This window comes from Herpailurus yagouaroundi, unplaced genomic scaffold (genome assembly GCF_014898765.1).
Source record: "Herpailurus yagouaroundi ecotype Mexico unplaced genomic scaffold, PumYag 185, whole genome shotgun sequence".
Lineage (NCBI taxonomy): Eukaryota > Metazoa > Chordata > Mammalia > Carnivora > Felidae > Herpailurus > Herpailurus yagouaroundi.
In genome coordinates, this window is record NW_024412416.1 from 26899323 (window position 1) to 26920282 (window position 20960).

At 37.7% G+C, this 20960-nt stretch overlaps 1 protein-coding gene across 4 annotated transcripts in view; it reads left to right on the forward strand.

Annotated features, from left to right (window-relative positions):
* GABRG3 (gamma-aminobutyric acid type A receptor subunit gamma3) overlaps positions 1 to 20960 on the forward strand; it is a 717311-nt gene that overhangs the window by 433998 nt on the left and 262353 nt on the right. The window lies entirely within an intron of this gene.

A 20960-nucleotide genomic window follows, 5' to 3' on the forward strand; every position in this document is an offset into this window, starting at 1 on the left:
TCACTCTTATGTGGATCCTGAGAAACTTAACAGGATCCCATGGGGGAGGGGAAGGAAAAAAAAAAAAAAAGAGGTTAGAGTGGGAGAGAGCCAAAGCATAAGAGACTGTTGAGAACTGAGAGCAAACTGAGGGTTGATGGGGGGTGGGAGGGAGGAGAGGGTGGGTGATGGGTATTGAGGAGGGCACCTTTTGGGATGAGCACTGGGTGTTGTATGGAAACCAATTTGACAATAAATTTCATATATAAATAAAAATAATAATAATAATAATAATATGTTATATTTCTGCTTGTTCATTACTAGTATTTGTAAAGTATTTTATTAAACAAATCCCATAGTGAAAAGTTAATATTGGACAGAAGTGAATATTGGAAACGTTCTGAAATAAATACTCTTAACTTTTGAAAGTCAACGTAGTTTTATCATGAAATTATTATGATCATTATATCAAATATATATATATATTATATATTATATATATTTTTATATATTTTATATATTTATATATATTTTATATATTTTATATATATATTATATTTTTTGAAATAATTGGAAAATTACCAATTGATAAAACATTATTTTGATTTAGATTTGAGTCTTTTCTGCCATCTAATTTCTGCATAAGTTTCTGCTATTTATTTAGACAAGAATGCTGAAGTGTCTAAACAGATATATGTATTTCTCCTTTCAGTTCTTTCAGTTTTACCTCATGTATTTTGATGCTGTCTTTAGTATAGACACATTTAGGATTGTTTTGTCTTCTTGTAGAATTAACACCTCTATTATATAATGCCACTTTTTATCTCTGATTAACTCTCTTATTCTGAAGTCAACTTTGCCTGAAATTAAAATAGTTATTCTTTCTTTTGATTAATGTCAGTGTATCTTTCTCCATCCCTTTTATATTAAGCTGAGTCTTTATGCTTAAAATGGGTTTCTTACAGATAACATGTAGGTCTCTTTTTTTTTAAAACACTCTGACAATATCTGTCTTCTACTTATGGTATTTAGAGCATTTTGATTTAAAGTGGTCATTGATATAGCTGGGTTAATGTCCATATTTATACCTGTTTCCTTTTCATTAAATTTGTTCTTTGATTCTCCTCTCCCTTTTTCTGCCATCTCTAGTTTTAACTGAGCATTTCATGTGATTTTATGTGATTCCATTTACTTTTTAGCATATCAATTATATTATTTTTAAAAAATGATAGTTTCCTTAAAGTTTGCAATTTACATTCTGAACAAATATAAACCTAATTTCAAATAATGAGGTATTGCTTCATGTGTGGTGCAGATTCCTGAATAGAGAATTTGCTTTTTTTTCCCCCCTGTCCTTTATAACATTGTTATCTTTTATTTCACTTGTCCATAAGCTATAATTATATTATTACTATTTTAAACAGTTACATTTTGTATCAATTAGTACAAGATTTATTTTTCTCTAAAACTCCTTTATTTATATACACCTGAATTTCTGATGTCATTTTTCTTCTGTTTGATTAACAGATTTTAACATTTCTTGAAGAGCAAGTTGACAAATTTCCTTAGTTTGTGTTTGTATGAGAAAGCATTTTTCTTTCACTTTGGAAGGATAATTTACCTGAATATTGGATTCTAGGTTAGTGTTTTATGCTTTCTTTCAACATTATAACCATTTCACCCCAGTATCTTGACAGCAATTTTTAAAAAGACTATTTATTATTAGATTTCCAACAAAATTAAGAGGAAGTTACAAAGATTTTCCTTATACCCCTGTCCCTACATGAGCATAGCATTCCCATTATCAATGTCCCCCGACCAGAGTGGTATGTTTATTGTAATTGATGTGTTCCCATTTGACATATCATTTGCACCCAAAGTCCATAGTTTATATTTGGGTTCACTCTTGGTGTTGAACATGCTATGAGTTTATAAAAATATATAATCATATTTATTCACATTATAATCTCACACAAAACACTTTCACTGCCCTAAAATTCCCATGTGCTCTGCCAATTTATCCCCGCACCCTGCCTCCATCCCATGGCAACCGCTGCTTTTTCTATTGTCTTCCTTCTTTTCCAGAAGGTCATATAGGTGGAATCATACAGTATATGGCCTTTTCAGATTGGGTATTTCACTGAATAATGTGTATATAATGCTCTTCTGTGTCTATTTATGGCTTGATAACTCATTACTTTTTAGTCCTGATTAATATTTCATTGTTTGAGTGTACCATAGCTTATCCATTAACCCACTTAAAAACATTTTGGTTACTTCCCAACATCAGTGTGCAGGTTTTACTGTAAACATGACTTTTTTTCCTTATTTCTCTAATGTTAGGACTTACAATCCCTCTTACCACCTGCTATAATACTCATCATTTTTTTTCCAAAATTTACTGTTTGGTTTTCTGCAGTTTGAATATGATATGTGTAGGTGATGGAGTTTTTTGTCTGTTTATTTTTTATTGTTTTATTTTTATTTTTTTAAATTCTGCCTCATGTTCTCTGAGCTTCTTCGATGTGTGATTTGCTGTCTGTCAATATGGGAAAGACCTTAGCTCTTATCGTATTAGTTCATATAGTTCTTTTCATTTCTTTCTCCTTCTCGTGGTATTTCAATTTTGTATATATTAAATATTTTGTAATTTCCCTACAGTTCTTGGATGTTATGGTCTCTTTTGCTTTCCTTTCTTTTAATTTGTTGTGGAAGTTTTTATCGACCTGTCTTCATTATTTCCTTAATTGTGTTCAGTCTATTGATGAACCCATGAAGATAGTCTTTATTTCTGTTACAATTTTTGTTGTTTTATAACATTTCCTTTTAAATTTTTCTTAGTGTTTTATTTTCAGCTTTCTGCAGGACTCAACTGTTCTGCATTTTTCCCATTAGAATCCTTAAAATATTAATCATTAATCATTAATTTAAATTTCTTATCTGATTATTCCAACATCTGTGGCATCTGTGAGTATAGTTCTGTTGATGGCTTTGTCTCTCCACATTGTTTTTGTTTTCCTGTTGCCTTTTGGTCTGACTTTATTTATTTATTTATTTATTTATTTATTTATTTTGAAAGCCAGGCAAGTTGTGTTGGTAAGTAAATACAAATAAATAGGCCTTTAATGTGAGGAATTGGGCTGTGTGTCATGTTTGCTGGAGCTGTAGGTGCCTCCTCCAGAGTCCTTGTTGAGTGATTTAGGCTAACCAGGTTCACCTACTCAGAGAGAGTTTGCATCTTACAACTCTCTCACTTCTAATCTATTGTTCTTAGACTGGAGACCTGTTAGTTCATGGTGAGGTATTAGGTAGGGGGAACTTTCTCTAATTTTACAATTGCTTCTCTGTCTTTAAGTAAGCCTGGGTTTTTGGTAAGACTTTCACAAATGTTCCTCCAGTGGTATAAGATGTTTTCATCCTTACCCATACTCCCCTCCCTGGCTACAATGTCCTTATCTGACTTTCTTGAAGCCCTAGTCCCTGCTGACTGTTTCTCACCCCTTTCGGTGACACAGGAATGCCATAGAGTCCTGAAGTGCCAAGAATGCCCTTGTCTCTCTCTCTCTTTCTTTTTATGTATAATTTATTGTCAACTTGGTTTCCATACAACACCTAGTACTCATACGAACAGGTGCCCTCCTCAATGCCCATCACCCACTTTCCCCTCTCCCCCACATACCCCATCAACCCTCAGTTTGTTCTCAGTATTTAAGAGTCTCTTATGGTTTGTCTCATTAAGATAAGGTTCTGGTAAAGACATTTCCCTTCTAGAGTAGGTCTGTGTTGTATAGCGAATGCTGCATGTATATTTTATAATGCTTAATCTTCTCCTGACAGAGGAAAGATCTTTCTTGGATTTTCACTTTGAGAACCTTATAGGGTTCCTTGAGGTTAAACCCATAAATGAGGTCTCTGCCTCAAGATGTCTTTCAGTCTCATTCTTGTTCACACCGAGCCTCCAACAGTAATTAAAATTATTATGTGAGTGTCCCTACCAGTTTATGGCTTCAGTGACTTCTCCTCAAGATGAATAGACCTCTGCTTTGACTCTCTGTGTTCATGTGTCTTTCCATACTTCTGAGTGGTGATTTGCTTTGTGACCTCAGTTCTTGGATAAGCCTAAAAAAAGTCATTGACTTTCAGTTATTCCAGGCTTTTTTTCATTGTAAGGACAGTTGTGACAACTTGCAAGTTCTTTTCAGCGTGGAGCTGAATCTAGAAGTATCTTCATATGCTATTTCAGTTACAGCTAATGGTTAAGAGTTAGGCATTTTCAAAGTAAATGTCCTTGAAAATGGAAACAAAAGATTGCAGAGTTAAATAAATATCAGACACTCCCTTCTTCAGTGGAACCAGTAAGAATTTATTGAGAAGTTACTACTATGTATGAGATACTGTTTTGACTGCTGTATTTATGTAATGATTAATTAATTAACAAACCCTTAAAAAAAACAGTGTGATACATACCTTTCTTGTTTTCACTTTTTGGATGAGGACACTGAGGCCCAAGATCATTAAGTAACTTGCTCAGGTCCCAAGAGTCAAGATTCTAAAACAAGCTCACAGATACTATACTCTTTAACCACTGTAGTTTGCCTCTCTGCAACTATTGTGTGTGGATAATATACTAATGCTAACACTAACACATAATAATGCAAATAGTAGTAAAGAAAGTAAAATTTCCTCTGACATTTTAGGAGGCAGGAAATTACTCCTGTCTAGGAAGTCAGGGAAGAGTTGGCATTTTCAGTTATTAACAAGCAGTTATGGTGACAGGAGTTTTGAGAGGAAAGAAAATGGTGAACAGACCCAGAAATTCATAAATAATGTGCAGTGAAAAAGAGAGAGAGAAGCCTAGAACAGAATGTCAGCCTGGGAGATCTCAACTGTTTTCTGACAACAACAAGAAGGAAAGCTTTTGAATTAAGAAATGACAGGATCACTTACAAGTTTGGAAAAGAGCAATGTGTAGCAGAACTCATGGAGAGCTGGATATAAATAAGGAACAGAGACAGTCCAGTTAGACAGACGTTAGATAATTTTGTAGTGAGAATAGAAGGGGGGAGAGAGGACAAGAGGGGTCAAGGACTCACTAGTGAGTCAAGGATGAAAAGGGAATCAGAAATGACTCCAGTGTTTGAAGTTTCTGTGATGGAGAATGATGAAATATATTGCTAAAGAGCAAATAATATATATACAAAATAACATTTAAAATTAAATTGGAGCTCTTTGTTAGAGGAGAACTCCTCAAATACTCCTCAAGCCCTCTGGGTAGTTATAATTAGTTGAGCTGGAACCTAAAATGAAGGATGATCTTCTCAATAGCTAGAGACCAAAGTGAAATGAGGTTTGCAGTAACTTTCTCTCAGGAGAAGGATTATGTTGTTTTTTCAGAGGAAACATACTTCTACTTATTTTTATTTTTATTTAACTCATGTATAGGGTACAATAGAAATGACAATGGGTGGTGTCCTCAGATTCCACTCTCACCAGGACATCACCAACGCTGTTGAAGACAAATGCCTCTTTGCAATTTTCCAGCATTAAGAACATGCTGACCAGACATTGAGTCTGCCTTTCTGTCGTTGCAAACCCACCTAAGGGTATTTCTTTATTGTTTGGCTGGAATAACAGAAACTTGCCTGCTTCATGAACTTTGTGAAAAGTTTTCCACAATTCACAGTTTATCAGAAAATTGAGGGATCTTTAGAACTTTCCCTTTGGAGGAAACATGCATTTTAGAGGAATGCTTGAGTTGCAATCTTTCTCCCAGAAACATGTTTTTTTTGGATTCCCCATTGAGTTGCAAACCATGTTTGTCCTTTTGCTCATACCCGACTGCATCCTTTGCTGCCCTTATTTTTTTTTTCCTTTAGTGACAAAAACACTTCTTATCAGTACTTATTTTTGGCAACTTAAACAATAGTCAAAATGTTACTGTGTAGGGTTGTGATTTTCCCCTTTGTACACACAATAAACTTTAGTTAGAGAAAACACCACTCCTGTCACACGTTTCTTCCTTCCTAATTGCTTTCCTAGTTATCCTTTTAACGTTCATATCCATCAACTTCTGTGTACCTCAGAGACATTTAAAAGTTTCAAGCTTGAAGCTGGCAATCTCATCTAAGACTTTCATTCCATTCATGAGGAACCAGGGCCAGAGAGGTTACTTGTGCTTCTCACAGGCACACAGCTAGTCCTGGTAGATCTATGATGGAAAACCACATTTCCTGATTTCTGGTTCAGTGCTATTTTTTTATTATTATTAACGTTTATTTTTGAGAGAGAGAGAGCACGAGCAGGGGTGGGGCAGAAAGAGAGGGAGACACAAATCTGAAGCAGGCTCCAGGCTCTGAGCTGTCAGCACAGAGCCTGACACAGGGCTCAAATCCATGAAACGTGAGATGCTTAACTGACTGAGCTACCCAGGCACCCCCTCCAGTGCTCTTTTTACTACTAAATTTTGGGAGGAATTAGTGCAGGAAAAACCCAATATCAATTCAATAAACTGCAGTTGTCTTTTTCTGAAAATGGATAAGCTATCAATACATAAAAATAGAAATATTGAATACAGATTGATTTTCCTGATATGCAAGGAATGATTGAAGGGCTTGCAATGTAGTTGCAGGTAGCACAGACATGATCAACATAAGAGAAGTTGCTAATTGTTTGCCAAATGAATTGTAGAAATCCCATTGCTTCATATGTTTGGGGAATCAGGATGGAGCTGGATGAGAAATGAGGGACCAACTGGAATGACAGGTCTGCATAGGGAAGTGAGCCCAGCAAGGCAGGTTCTGGAAAACTTTGTGGAAGAGGAAAGGCTCCCCAGACCTGGCAGACAAATGAGGTTGGCCTGTCATGAGTGTTGAGACAGAAGACATGGGCTGTGTGGCTTTTGGAGGTCACAAGTTTTCCACAAGAAACTGTCCACTGGACATTCCTTTGCAGGTAAAATACACAGATCTAGACAGGCCAGGTATTCTTCTTCGTGAGTTTTTTTTTCCTTTTTTGTCATCTTACATTCTTTTAAGATTGCATGTCACATAAGGACTCTGACAAACTGTTCAGCCATTTAATCTCTATCTCCCTGTCACTCTTCACCTTGTAAATCAGGGAAGATAGAAAAAGAGGACCAAGGGAGACTGTGTGTTCAGCCCTCTATACTTCAAAGGGTGGTGAGTGGGTAAAAGATTTGTCAGCTTCTCTTTTTCATTTCCTGAAGCTAGAAAAAATGACCCAGGAAATCCTACAAGACATAAATCCAAGGTGAACTGAGCAAGTTGATAGCCTTCAAATTAAAAATATTAAAGTATGCAATTATAAGAATGGAAAAAGTGAGAGACAGTGAGCACATTTTGGGTCAGGGACTGTCTGAGGTTACTCTTCATTGGCTTATAAGGCAGGTTCTCACATCATCCCATGCTGGTGATAGGGAAGGAAGCTACAGGAGCAACTTGCTTGAAGCCACTGGCCATATATCAGGGTCAGACTCAGCCCTTAATCACTATAGTTGAACTTGAGGGTCAATGCTGAGCAATGTTCTTACTGTCTTCCCCATGTCCCACACTTAACACAGAAGCAGGGGTGACATAGTGAAAGTCATAGGTCCTGATAGTGAGTATGGGGATAGTAACACTTAACTCACAATATCGGAAGGATAAAATAAAGGAAACTACATCTGTGACCTGTCCAAGATGGGCAAATGCTCACTTGATAAAAAACTGATACCTCATTTTATCTATATTATCCATATTATCTCATTTAATTTTGCTATTGTTGACAAAGAGACATTGAAAAGTGATGGGTATTCTGGTAGCTGGGTGTCCATCAAATATTTCAAGTGTAACAGCTACACACCACCCCAAACATGTCCTTTTCTGTTCTTTTCTCTGCTCATTAAATGAAACTTCTGTTTTTGCAGACTTCAGAGTCGTTCTGGACATCTCTTTCTCCCTCACATGTAGTCACCGAATTCTCTGAGGGCCTATGTCCACTCTCAGTGCCTGCACAACTTTTTTGTGGCCCAGTGGCAGTCTCTTCATGTGGAGGCTAGCAGATGCCTCTTGCCACCACATGAGCATTTACACTCCATCTTATTAGAGCAGCCATACTGCTCAGATGTATTCTTGCAGTTGCTTTCTACTTCACTTAGAATAAAGACCAACTCCTTACTATGTTCTCAAGGCTTCTCCACACTGACACACTGCTAGCTCCGCCAAGGGCTCAGCCACACTGGACACCTGTGTCCTGCACATGCTAGGTATGTCTGCCTGAGAATACTGCATCAACTTTTCTCTCAGACCAGAAGCTTCTTTTCATACACTTATGCATGGTTTTCTTAACACTTTCTCCAGGTCTTGGTGTAAAGTTCATCATTTTCAAGAAGCATTCCCAGATTTGTTTGTGTTTAACAGTACCACACTTCCACCTTTGGATTCTGCTTTATTTTCTTTCAGACATCATGCATGCTCTTGTTCCTGTGTTCACTGCTTCTCCCACCTCAGTGAGCACCAGGAGCAATAGCAGTTTTCTCTGTTCTCTCTGGCACCCTAAACCCTGAAGGCATTTCCTGGCACTGCAAGGGCTCATGGGACTTCTGAAAGAAAGGAGGAAGAAAAGGCTAATTCCAAAGTCAGATTGCTTGGGCTCAAATCCAAGTTTGCTCTAATAAACTGGATGATCTTGGATAATTACTGTATCTTTCTAAGACTTAGTTTCATTGTCTGAAAAATTACAGTAATAATAGGAGGATGAAGTTAGATAATGCTTGTAGAGTGGCAAACCTCACTCTTGGTGACAAGAAAACTGACAGCAGGTGCAAGTTATCATTTATGCATTTATTCACCATGGGAATCATGCATGTCCCTGTCCACTCCTTCTTAGGAGAGCAAGATGGAATTCAGTGCAGTGTTATCATCACCATAACCTCAAATATTCTCAAATTAGCAAAAATATATCCTTCTCCAGTTATTTTAACTACAATGAATGAATATGTCTTGGGCCATACCTCACTTTGGAGTGGAAGCACAATGACACTTCCCAACCCAACAGGAGCTGTCTAAGGATGGGTGGTCCTGAGTGTGTGTGAATGAAAGCCTTGAAGTCTCAGCATTCATCAGGGGCCCGAGAAAGGGCAGGAGCATGTAGCTGCACAGAGAAGCATCAAGAGGAGACTTTAAGAAATGCTAATACACTTTATTATATTTTGTGGGTTACAGTAGCTGTATGCCCCAACCAGAGAAGCTACTGTAAGAATTTAGTGTTTGTTAAAGTTCACTGCAGGGTTCTGTTACATGAGTGACTATATCATATGTATTTAAAGCATGATTCAATTCCCACAATCTTAATTTCTACCACAATTTTATGGAAGACTCTCATTAACTAGATGAAAACTCCCAGAGGTCAGTGGCTACACCTGCTATATGCAGCATCACATGTCTTGCACACAGCCTAGTTGATGCACAACTTACATTACTGAGGTTTTGAATAGACTTTAGCTGTTCATCAATGTTCATACATAGGACTTGTATATCATGTGATTTCTTATTCCAATTGAAACAATTTTAAGAAGAAAAGAGTACTGTCAATAATTCTAAGATAACAACAGGACCAAATTTTGTTGTTCCAGAAAAGCTCAAGTGTGCAGGCTTTCATCTTCAACAGGAAAACTTTTGTCTCCACTGGCTTCCATAATTAGCTATGGCATGTTTATCTCCTACTCTTTTTGTGTGTCAAAATCTTCCACTGGATGGGAGCTGCTTAGTGATACCAAGCCTTTAACCTGGTGGGGAGTCTGTCTCCTGTGTGTAAACAAACAGACCATGAGAATAGAGAAAATAAGAGTATGTGCTTATACAACTCAACAATATAAAGACAAATAGGCCAATTAAAGATAAGAAAGGGATTTGAATAGGCATTTCTCCAAAGAAGATATACAAATGGCCAATCAGTACATGAAAAGATGCTCAATATCCTGAATCATGAAGAAAATGCAATTCAAAACCACAATGAAGTGCCATCTCACAACCACTAAGATGGCTGTAACACAAAGATATCATAACAAGTCTTTGTGATGATATGGAGAAATTAGAACCCTTGCACATTGCTGGTGGAAATGTAAAATGATGCATCTGCTTTGGAAAATAGTTTGGCAATTCCTCAAACAGTTAAACATAAAGTTACCATATTATTCATCATTTCCATTCCTAGATATATAGCCAAAAGAAATGACAATATATATTCACACTAAAACTTTCACATGAATGTTCATAGCAACACTATCCAGGATAAATAAACAATGGAAAAATACAAATGTCCACCAACTGATGAATGGATAAAAAAGATGTTATATATCCACACAATGGAATATTATTCAGCAATTAGAAGAAATGAAGTCTTGAGGTATGCTATATAATGGATGAACATTGAAAACATTTTATTAAATGAAAAAAACAGACATAAAAGAACCAATATTTGTGTGATACCACTTATATAAAATATCTAGAATAGACAAATTTATAAAGACAGAAGGTATATCAGTGGATGCCAGCAGCTGAGAGTAGGAGGAATGAGGAATAGGAGCTAAAACTCATAGGTAGGCTTTCTTGTTGGAGTGATATGTTCTGAAATCAGATAGTGGTAATCAATTGATTGGAAACCAACTTCTGAATATACTAGAAACAACTGAATTGTCCACTTTTAAAGGGTGAACATTATGATGTGTAATTTATAGCTAGATAAAGCTGTTATTAAAAAGAATATAGTTGATTTATGAAGTGTATTTACCATAATGAAATTTATAGTTATATAATAAATTGTATCTTACCTCTGTGACAATTAATTTGAGTAAAATTTTCCTATCTAAGGAGTGGGGAAGATTTGGTGGAAGATGGGATGGAGGCAGGAGGTCTGACCTCACACAACTTTGTGATTCTCACTCTTACAATGAGAGACTCCAGACATAAATCTTCTAGCACTATGATTCATGATTAAGTAATTTATTCCTTTGATATTTATTGAGGACCCACTATAAGGCAGGATGTCTGAAAGGAGCTACAATGTCCCCTCAATTCCTCTTGTCTTCAAACTAAACTTTATCTTTTCTTTGATGTCTACATGTGGACTCATTTTGCACAGGAAAATCATGTTGACAAAACTTGCCAAAATACCCACAAGAAACCTTGGAAAAGTTCATTCACTGAAGGATCCAAATTCTTAGAGTTGAAATTAGGGAAATAATGGATAATTGTTGGGGAAAAAAATGTGTCCATCTCAGTATTTCTCAAATCAATAAAGAGTTTAAACAATCTGAGATAAGTTGACCTGAGATAAGAATGGCCTGCACACTTTGAAGGTGGTGATAAGGATTGGTATTCATAAAATGAAAGGAACTTCCTAAGATAATGTTGACTGGTAAATGCAGTTAGACAGATCACAGCAGGAATCCTATAACCCCATGGGTTAATTTGATCTATACAGATAAATGTAAAAACAAGTATTGTACAATGTTAACTGAAGAATCTGCATGGATGTATGTGTGTTCGTTATAAAAACCTTTCAGTGTTTTTGTGCATTTGACATTTATATGACATTATAAAGATAAATTATCCTCAAGAGTGGGGCATTTATCAGGTTTGTTTGTTTGTTTGTTTGTTTGTTGTTACTTCAGAGGGATTCCACAGAGAGGTACTCCAATGTAGAAATTACCCTTTCAGTCAAGAGGTCCTTCATTGTATTTAACTCGTATAATGTCATTCTATTTTCCTTAATGCTGAGTAGAGTCTAGCCCTTTATGTTCACTTTCCATTCTGCCTTTGAAACCATTTCTAGCAACTTGAATCTCTTAAGATACATCAAGTCTCAGTGAAATTTACATTAGCAGCCATGAAATTCAAATGTGTGAATTGACTTAGCATAAGATACAAAACCCCCAGTCCATGTGCCCACTAGTATAGCAAAAGTTCTCTCAGTATTATGTAAAACCCTTAAAAATTATAGAAGACTCCAAAAACTTTTATTGATGTGCATTACCTCCAGCAATATTTACTATATTAAAATTAAGCTGAATCATTTTAATATATGCATTTATTAATTCATCTGAAAATAACAAAAAAAGCCTGAATAAGTAATGTACTTCTATAAAAAACAATTATATTATCCAAAAAAATAATAAGTTAGCAAGAGTTTAGTGATCTATTTTACATTTTTCCAAATCTCTGTAATATCTGGCTTAATGAAAGCCAGATGATTTTCATATCTGCCCCTGTACTGAATAATTTGTGATATATAATTTTGATTGAAGAAAATCCAGCCTGAGACAGATTTGTAGTTAAAAAATGGATGAGTATTTTATTAGACGTTTCAGATAATCATGGATATTCTTCTTTTCATATCATAAAATTCAACAAGGAGTAATTTCTTAGAATTTAATTGCAATATGAAACCATACAAATTTTCCAAAATTTTAATGTCCACTTGCAATCCCAAATTTTAGTATTGGTAACTAATACTTTCAATTGTTTTCCTAGAAGTGACAGACTCCCTTCTTTCATTTTCAAGAAAATATCTACCAAACACCCAAATCTGAAAGTAACTATGTGCCTGCTTGTTGTTCTTACAAATAAATTTCTACTCCATGAGAAAAACTTTGCCCTTTATCACCTTGAAGTGAATGTTGTAGATTCATTCTAAATCCTCTCTGGGAGCTGCTCTATTGAAGAAGGTATCTTCCCCAGCTTTAGGAAATTTTATTCCGATGCAAATCATACTATGTAGAGATGGTAAAGAAGTGTAGAGAGAAGGGATGGTGGTTGATAGCAAAGCAATCAGTAAATCCAGAAGTGAGATAAGAAGTGACACACCCTCAATGTACCTCTCCAGTGGGAAGTTATGCCCTGAGCTAACAGATCTGCCTGAGGATCTTTATTCTGTTATCCCTGCAAGGTTCCACTGAGATCCACAAGGAAAAACTGTCAGAACACAGGACATGTAATAAATGAGACACTGGATGAACCTTTAAAAAGTGCCAAAAGAAATTACTGCATAAAAAAATGTATTCCCTGTTCAAATACGTATATGAAAAGCCTGCTATGGGAGAAATCTTGTAGTCAAGAAACAAGGGTTTTTTTTGGTTTTTATTTTTCTCTTGAAGCATACAGAAACATAGGAAACTCTGGCTGCTGTGTGAGCTGGAAATTAATTGGTTTACATGTCTCAAAGTTCCATGAAGGGCCAGCTCTCAGCTGCAGTTCACAGAGTTAAGTTAAGCAGTGCAGAGTGCCACTTTTTGGGGTGTCTCGTCAGGGGGTCTGACTCTTGCGCAGGGCTGTGCTCTGGAAGGGCAGAAAGGTTCTGAGATCAAGAGCCGCGGTGACACCCTCTGGTGGCTGTGAGGCACTACAAGCTTCTCTGACAGACACAAGTTTGGAGGGAAAGCTGTGAGAAGCGTCACTGGGCAGGTCTCTTTGGCCTCCGTCCTTCCATCCGGGATGTCCCAGAGGCCTTTTTGCCCCAGGCCGATCCCATTTCAGGATGGTGCCTCAAACAGCATGAGCTGGACTCATTTATTTGCTCAGCGGAAACAACCGTCAGTTGTCTCCTTGGTCCTTCAGCTCCCTCATAGTCAGAAGTTATTTAAAATGTTATACAATTAAAATAAAATATATTGGTTTTTATGTTATACCTCCTTCTTGACCTTTTTTTTTTCAGTATATTCAGTTTTAATCAGGTCTTAATATTTTCCACAGTGGCCTATAATTAAAACTTAATTTAATGAGAGGAGATATGTTCCTTTAATTCTTTTATTTTTGCAAATAATCAAATTAAATACAAAACAAAAGCTAGAATAAACAATGCAATTATAGATCGGCTGAGATATTATAAACTCTGGTTTGAAGCTGAGGAAACAAACTGTGATCTATCTCCATGGTTAAACATATAATAAAATATGGGGCGCCTGGGTGGCTCAGTCAGTTGAGTGTCTGACTTCCGCTCAGGTCATAATCTCATGGCTTGGTGAATTCGAGTTCTGCGTGGGGTTTTGTGCTGACAGCTCAGAGCCTGGAACCTACTTCAGTTGCTGTGTCTCCCTCTCTCTCTGCCCTTCCCTGCTTGTGTTCTGTCTCTGTCTCTCTCTCACTCTCTCTCAGAAATAAACATTAATTTTTTTAATATAATAAAATATAAAATGAAAGGGAAAGCATTTATATGACTGGTTATACTCTGTATCAGCATTCCTATGTAATTTTTTTGTGTGACCCTTTCTATGAAGGGTTTATGTTTGTTGTTTATGATGAAGTCATCATAAACAAATGACATGTTACATTTTTTGAGTATTTAAAAGATAATTTTTGGAGGTGCCTGGATGGCTCAGTTGGCTAAGCATATGACTCTTGATTTTGGCTCAGGTCATGATCTTTCAGCTTCATGGGTTCGAGCCTCACATCAGGCTCTGTACTGGCAGCCTGGAGCCTGCTTGGGATACTGTCTCTCTCCCTCTCTCTCTGCCCCTCCCCCCACTCATGCTGTCTCTCTTTCAAAATAAATAAACTTAAAAAAAAGAGATCATTTCTGTTGTTTTTATGCATGTTTATCTTAAACTGCTATCCATATTTTCCCTTTCTTTAAGATAGATTTGAAGCAGAGGCTTATGTAAGCCAGGGAAGTCATGCCAAGATTATCTGAACATCTTTATAAAATCTTCAAGTTCTTTGATGTAGGTCTTATATAAATATTTTTATATGTCTTCCTCTCTTCCTCTTCCTCCTCTTCTTCCTCCTCTTCATCCTCCCACTCCTCTTCCTCCTGCTTCTTCATAAGCTTATCTACTTTGTTCTTCAATTTACTATGTATTTTTTTTCAGTATGGACCACACATACAATTCTGTACTAGGGTCTGGGGACAGGGAAAACATGCCTTACTCCCTGTAGGAGTCAGGACCCAGAGCATTTCCAGACCACAGTGCAGTGTCAAAAGTGCTATGCAAGAGGAGCAAATACTTATGGGCTCACCAGAACCACCCCCCCTTTCTTAGAGAGAGAGAGAGAGAGAGAGAGAGCATGCAAGTGAGGCAGAAAGGCAGAGGGAGAAAGAGAGAATCTTAAGCAGGCTTCATGCTTATAGCACAGAGCCCAATGCGGGGCCCAATCTCACAACCAGGAGATCATGACTTGATCCCAAATCAAAAGTCCAAAACCATAAGAGACTCTTAAAAACTGAGAACAAACTGAGAGTTGATGGGGGATGGGAGGGAGAGGAGGGTGGGTGATGGGCATTGAGGAGGGCACCTGTTGGGATGAGCACTGGGTGTTGTATGGAAACCAATTTGACAATAAATTTCATATATAAAAAAAAAAAAGTCCAATGCTTAACTGCTTCACTGACTGAGCCACCCAGATGCCCCTCACCAGACATTTTTAACCTACCAAGATGAGGTGATGTCTGGTGTGAAGGCAGAGGCAGCTGTGGCAGGACAGACACAATTCTCCCATGACTAGGAAGGTGGGGGGATGTGCATGAAAAAGACTTAGATCAAAATCTGCTCTTCCTCCTGCTTGCTCTTCCTCAGGCAGACTCACTGGTAATCCTGTCCTGCCTGGAAGGTGTGGTTCAAAGAATGAACAGAAGGAAGGGCTTGAGGAACAGTTAATGGGACATGACCCTGGCTTGTATCAGAAAGCCCAAGGGAAAAAGAATTAACAGTCTCTTGTATTGATGTTTAACTGCTCTAGACCCAGAGCCCTGTAATTCATTTGCAAGATATTTTGCCTAGAAAACATTTTCGTCAGAATGTGTGCTTGTTTTGATGAGAATGTACCAAAAGGAGATTTTATTAACATGAAACACCAGTAGTGAATAATTCCTAATAAACAAGCCATCACAGTCTAGACATATGACCTGGATAAGGACCTTCAGTCTGCTTGTGGGTGTGTCTGGTGGTTGGATATACTCCTCTTCCATGTCCCCTGGTCCCCTACAGTTACTACATAAGCCCTGCAAATCCCTTTCTGTCAAACTAGATTCCTCTGCTGCAAAGATGACCCCTGGGACATTCAAAGGTTGCTAAACTCCCATCTGCTTCTGCGATGAAGAGCCCAAGTTTCTTTGGCTCCCAGAGGAATGTGTGGGATGCTCCTTCATCTGTGTGAAATGGCACACTTGATGGCTCCAGATGGTGCAGTGTGGCCATGAGTCAGGCAACTCTGGAGTTGAGCTCATGCATTTAAGGCTAAGGCCCACCTCTCCTCAGTAGTATGACCTTGGGCAATTCATTCTGAGACTGACTTGAGGTCTCTGTCTCCCCAGCTGGGAAAGGGAGACCATCAATAGCTTATGTCAACAGTACCATGCTAGGGTGAAATCATCACCCATTTAAATGCCTAAGCATCGTGCCTGGCAACCAGCAAGCCTTCAGTACCTTCAGTCCATTGTGACTGCAGTCTCTCCCAGGCTGGATGGGAGCACAGGAGAGAAGATCCAGCAGGCCCAGGGCTCTGAAGGAGTATGTTTATGTGACATGTTTAGCTGGTAGGTTCAGTAAAACACCTGGACTTGTGGTGTGATCTAGCATGGCACTTGAGGATACTTTCCACAGTATGCGTCACTTTCTCCTGGGTCAACCCATTTCTGGATCCTGAGTGCTGAAGTCTGTTTATCTAAATGGTACCCCAGACACGGGAAAAGGTTAATGCTATGTCTTAAGTAAGATTATGAATTAGTTTGTTCCCAGAATGATGTGAATGCACCAAGACTAGGGACTGGATCAGTGCTTTCCCTGAACATCATTCTGTTCTGGAGGTAAGGGTGGAGGGGATATTATTTTCCTGGGTATTTATTATTTTCCCGGGTAAACTTACATGAAATTAAATGGAAGCTGGTTTCACCCTCATAAACATCCCTAACAGTAAAATACAGGAGACCTTTCATCTCACTGGAGTCCCCAGAGGGAATTCTTCCAAGATTGGGCCTAAGCACACCAGCCTTTAATGAGGGTGAATGGTCAACAGACTGTGAAGACAAGAAGGCATGTGGTTCTTCTGGGCTTCTGTGTTCTTATATAAATGCCACTCACTTTCTGTTATAGTCTTGAATCTATCCTTCAGTTGGAGACAGGATACCAGAAACGTATGTATCAAGGAAGCCAAATTATAATATTTCCCATTCAATCTGTAATTTCAACATTTCTGAAATGATTATTATCCCGTTTCTTTAAATATTAGGACTTATTTAACTGATTGATATTCACTATCTCCCTTGAGGATAATTCAATAACCCCCATTTTATTTGCTTTGAGAAAAGTCCATGTTAAAAAATTAATATGCACATTTGTATTTTATACACACACATAGACACTAACACATCATTTTTCTGTCTCTGGTCTCATTGTTTTTAATTATGATGACTACAAGGGTTAATTACACAAAATGATTTTCTATTTGTTCACATGTACTTAGCGTTAGTTGGATGTTTCCCAAACTATTGAATGTCTTTCAAGAGCTCAAATAGGCTTAATTACATATACACACAGAATATTATAAGCACACATGCAAGGGTAACAAAATGACATCTTCTACTATTATATTTATTCTTTTTTTTTTTTATCAGGAGGAACTTGTTTTCATTTCAATGACAGAGATTAGGTTAAAATGTATAATATATCTAGATTAGTAGATTCTACCAAAAGGAAATTTTTGCACATGGAAAATGCCCCAGCAGGGTTCATCTGTGAGGTTCAGACATGGAATTAAAGATGGTGTTGAAGTTTGAGTCATTGTGTGCAGACGTTCTTTGGAAGAAGTCAAGAATGAAAATTAAAATATTGTGACCATATAACGCAAAAGTAGAGGTTTTCAAGGGACTGGTTTTGGTTAAAAAAGTAGTAAGAATTCGTTAATGCCTACTTAAATTGTTAACATTTTTCATGTTTTTAAATTTTTTTTCAGTATACATTAAAACATTTTGTGGTAGCATTTATATTCAGTAAAAATGAAAAATAGACACATAGTGAAATTGTCTCCCATTTTTGTGATTTTTGCCATGTATCAGGAAATGGAAGTTTCACTAAAACGACATTGCTCTGTATATCTTGACATTCAGTTGCATACCTTTTACTTAATGCCAAAATCTAACTCTAGTTAGAGTCACTGCTTCCAACTGGTTAGGGCTTACCAATCCATCTCAGATGTTAGAGCCAGGCATCAGGTTTCAAATGATCATCTCTCCACACAGTGGTGCATTTGAAGCTGTTAAACTGCCCAAAGTAACACTTTGTTCTTCAGTATTTCAAGGGACTAGAAAGTACATAATAATAAAACCAGAAATTCTATTGATAAGCAAGAATGTATGAAAGTAATGATATTTTTATATTGCTGCAATATATAGAAAGATTTATACTAAATCCAGTGTTAAGAGCTTATAAACTGGTACATAGTTCATTAACAATTTTCATTCTCCTAAGTTTTTTTTTTTTTTTAATCTTTCTTGCCACCACCAAAACTTGTCTTTGTTTGAGGAAAGAAGAACCTACATCTCCATATTTCAAGCTTCCTCCCAGACATTGCCCAGGCACATTTCTGTCTAGCAAAAAGGAACATCCCTTCCTTCTTCCAAGAAGAAACCAGCAGGAATGCCCTGAATTTCTCATGATATAACTTTGTTATGATTTCTTATATATTAAGGAGTGAAAATATGGAGGAAGGTTGGTCCCATTCACCAGTAAGTTCTACTCAATAAGATTCCAGGTCCAGCTGAGCACAAGACTTCACTCAAATCTTTAAACTACAGGACATAGAAAACAAATTCCTAGTGTTTGCCCCTGGGAGTTCTGGAGCTATGAAAGCCCTTCAGAAGGGTCCTTACTTGAAGAGGGGATCTGGGATAGAGGGGCAGTTTATCTACTATGGAAGCTGAGTGAGAGGATGTGAAAGACATGGGTGGATTTTCTCAATCAAAACATATTTATTAAGTGCTGATCACACACCCATGAAGGTTCTTGGCATGGAGGAAACAGGTAAGCATGGCTGACTCAGTGTCTTACCTCAGGATCATACATTCCAGTGAAGAGAGGCAGACCACCAGAAATCAGGCAAGCACATAAAAAAATAGTTTTTATTAAGTTAAGATTTAAGAAAGAGATAAGTGCTATGAAGTAAATAAAGTAATGACTGGTGTGGGAGTATGTGAGGCTTGGTGACCATGGGAGTCTTCTTTGAAGTAGTAACAAATTAGTTGACCTGAAAGTATAAAAGAAGTTCCTATGTGAGTATGAGTATGTGAGTATGAGCAGTCCAGATATAGGACTAGACAAAATAGAGCAAATTGTCAGGTCATTGAATCCATACTCTATGGCAAGATGGTTGGATAACTTTAAAGGAGCTAGTTCTGTCCAAGGCAGGAAAAAAACCTATCAACCAAGTTAAACTGATGAATTTAGATTCTTACTGTTAGTAAGTCTCTGAATGCCACCACATAGTTTCTTTTACTTTAGACATGTCTGTGAGAGAAGGATGGCCACTCTTAGGTCTTGTTCATCCTCTGTTTCCAGGGCTTGTGCTTGCTAGTCCATAAAGCAATGGCTGGTATGAGAGGGCCATGCTTCCTTATGGGTGCTGATGATGTAGCATATGGTATGACCAAGGAGCCAGCCAGGACAGACAAAGATGGCCCAAGACAGACAGCATTGTTACTCACAGAGAGTCCCCACAGGAGGAGCCTTCTTCTGGATGCTTTAGGAAGTCTTTAAGAAGGATTGAACTTAGGATGCCCGTGATGATGGTACTTTGAAGAAGCTTTAGGATAAAAGCAAAGACACCCAAATGAGGAGGGAAGTAGGTTAAAGGACCTACTCCAGAGATGTAGGGACACAAAAGCATACTGAGTTTGCAAACCTTAGGTCGGTCATCACTAAAGCAATTATATAACAAGATGGGCCATATTCTCTTTCTGGAGCTTATTTATGGCTGAGAGTAATGGAGAAGGATTGGAAATTTGGCATAGTGCTATTGGGCATTTGGTTATCTGATGATAGCTTCTGCACTGATGCTATCAGCAAGATGGAGTGTTGAGTGAGAAAAGAGGGAGGTGGTAGGTGAGCCAAAATGACATGTCATGAAAAGGGAGAGGAAGAGGGTCCTAGAGGCATGATGCACATTAGAAGCTTAGTAAGATATATTTTCACTATTCATTTACCCTCCAGGACTTAGTCCTGATTCCAAGTAGGTATGAAGACTTGAGTCAGTTCTGGCAAAGGTCTTCAACCAGTGGTCATTCATTCATTGGGATACAATTGCCTCCTCTAGGCCAGACACTGCTAAAGGTGCTGTGAATGCAAACATTGAAAAGGCACACACCTGCCATTCAGCACTGAAGTGAGAATGCCTCTCGTTCCTTGGCCACACTGAGTGGATACACGGTAGGGACTGTGTCTTTTTTTTTTTTTTCTAAAATTATCAAAAGACAAGGAAATTAAATCTTTAATATATTAAGGACCATAGACTTAAAAATAATATTGAGGACTTTAAGAGACAAAATAGAAGGGGCACCTGGGTGGCTCAGTCAGTTGAGCATCCGACTTCATCTCAGGTCTTGTTCTCACATTTCGTGAGTTCGAGCCCCGCGTCAGGCTCTGTGCTCACAGCTCCGAGCCTGGAGCCTGCTTCAGACTCTGTGCCTCCCTCTCTCTGCCCCAACCCACTCACATTCTGTCTCTGTCTCTCTCTCTCTCTCTTTTTCTTTTAATATATGAAATTTATTGTCAAATTGGTTTCCATTCAACACCCAGTGCTCATCCCAAAAGGTGCCCTCCTCAATACTCATCACCCACCCTCTCCTCCCTCCCACCCCCCATCAACCCTCAGTTTGTTCTCAGTTTTTAACAGTCTCTTATGCTTTGGCTCTCTCCCACTCTAACCTCTTTTTTTTTTTTTTTCCTTCCCTTCCCCCATGGGATCCTGTTAAGTTTCTCAGGATCCACATAAGAGTGA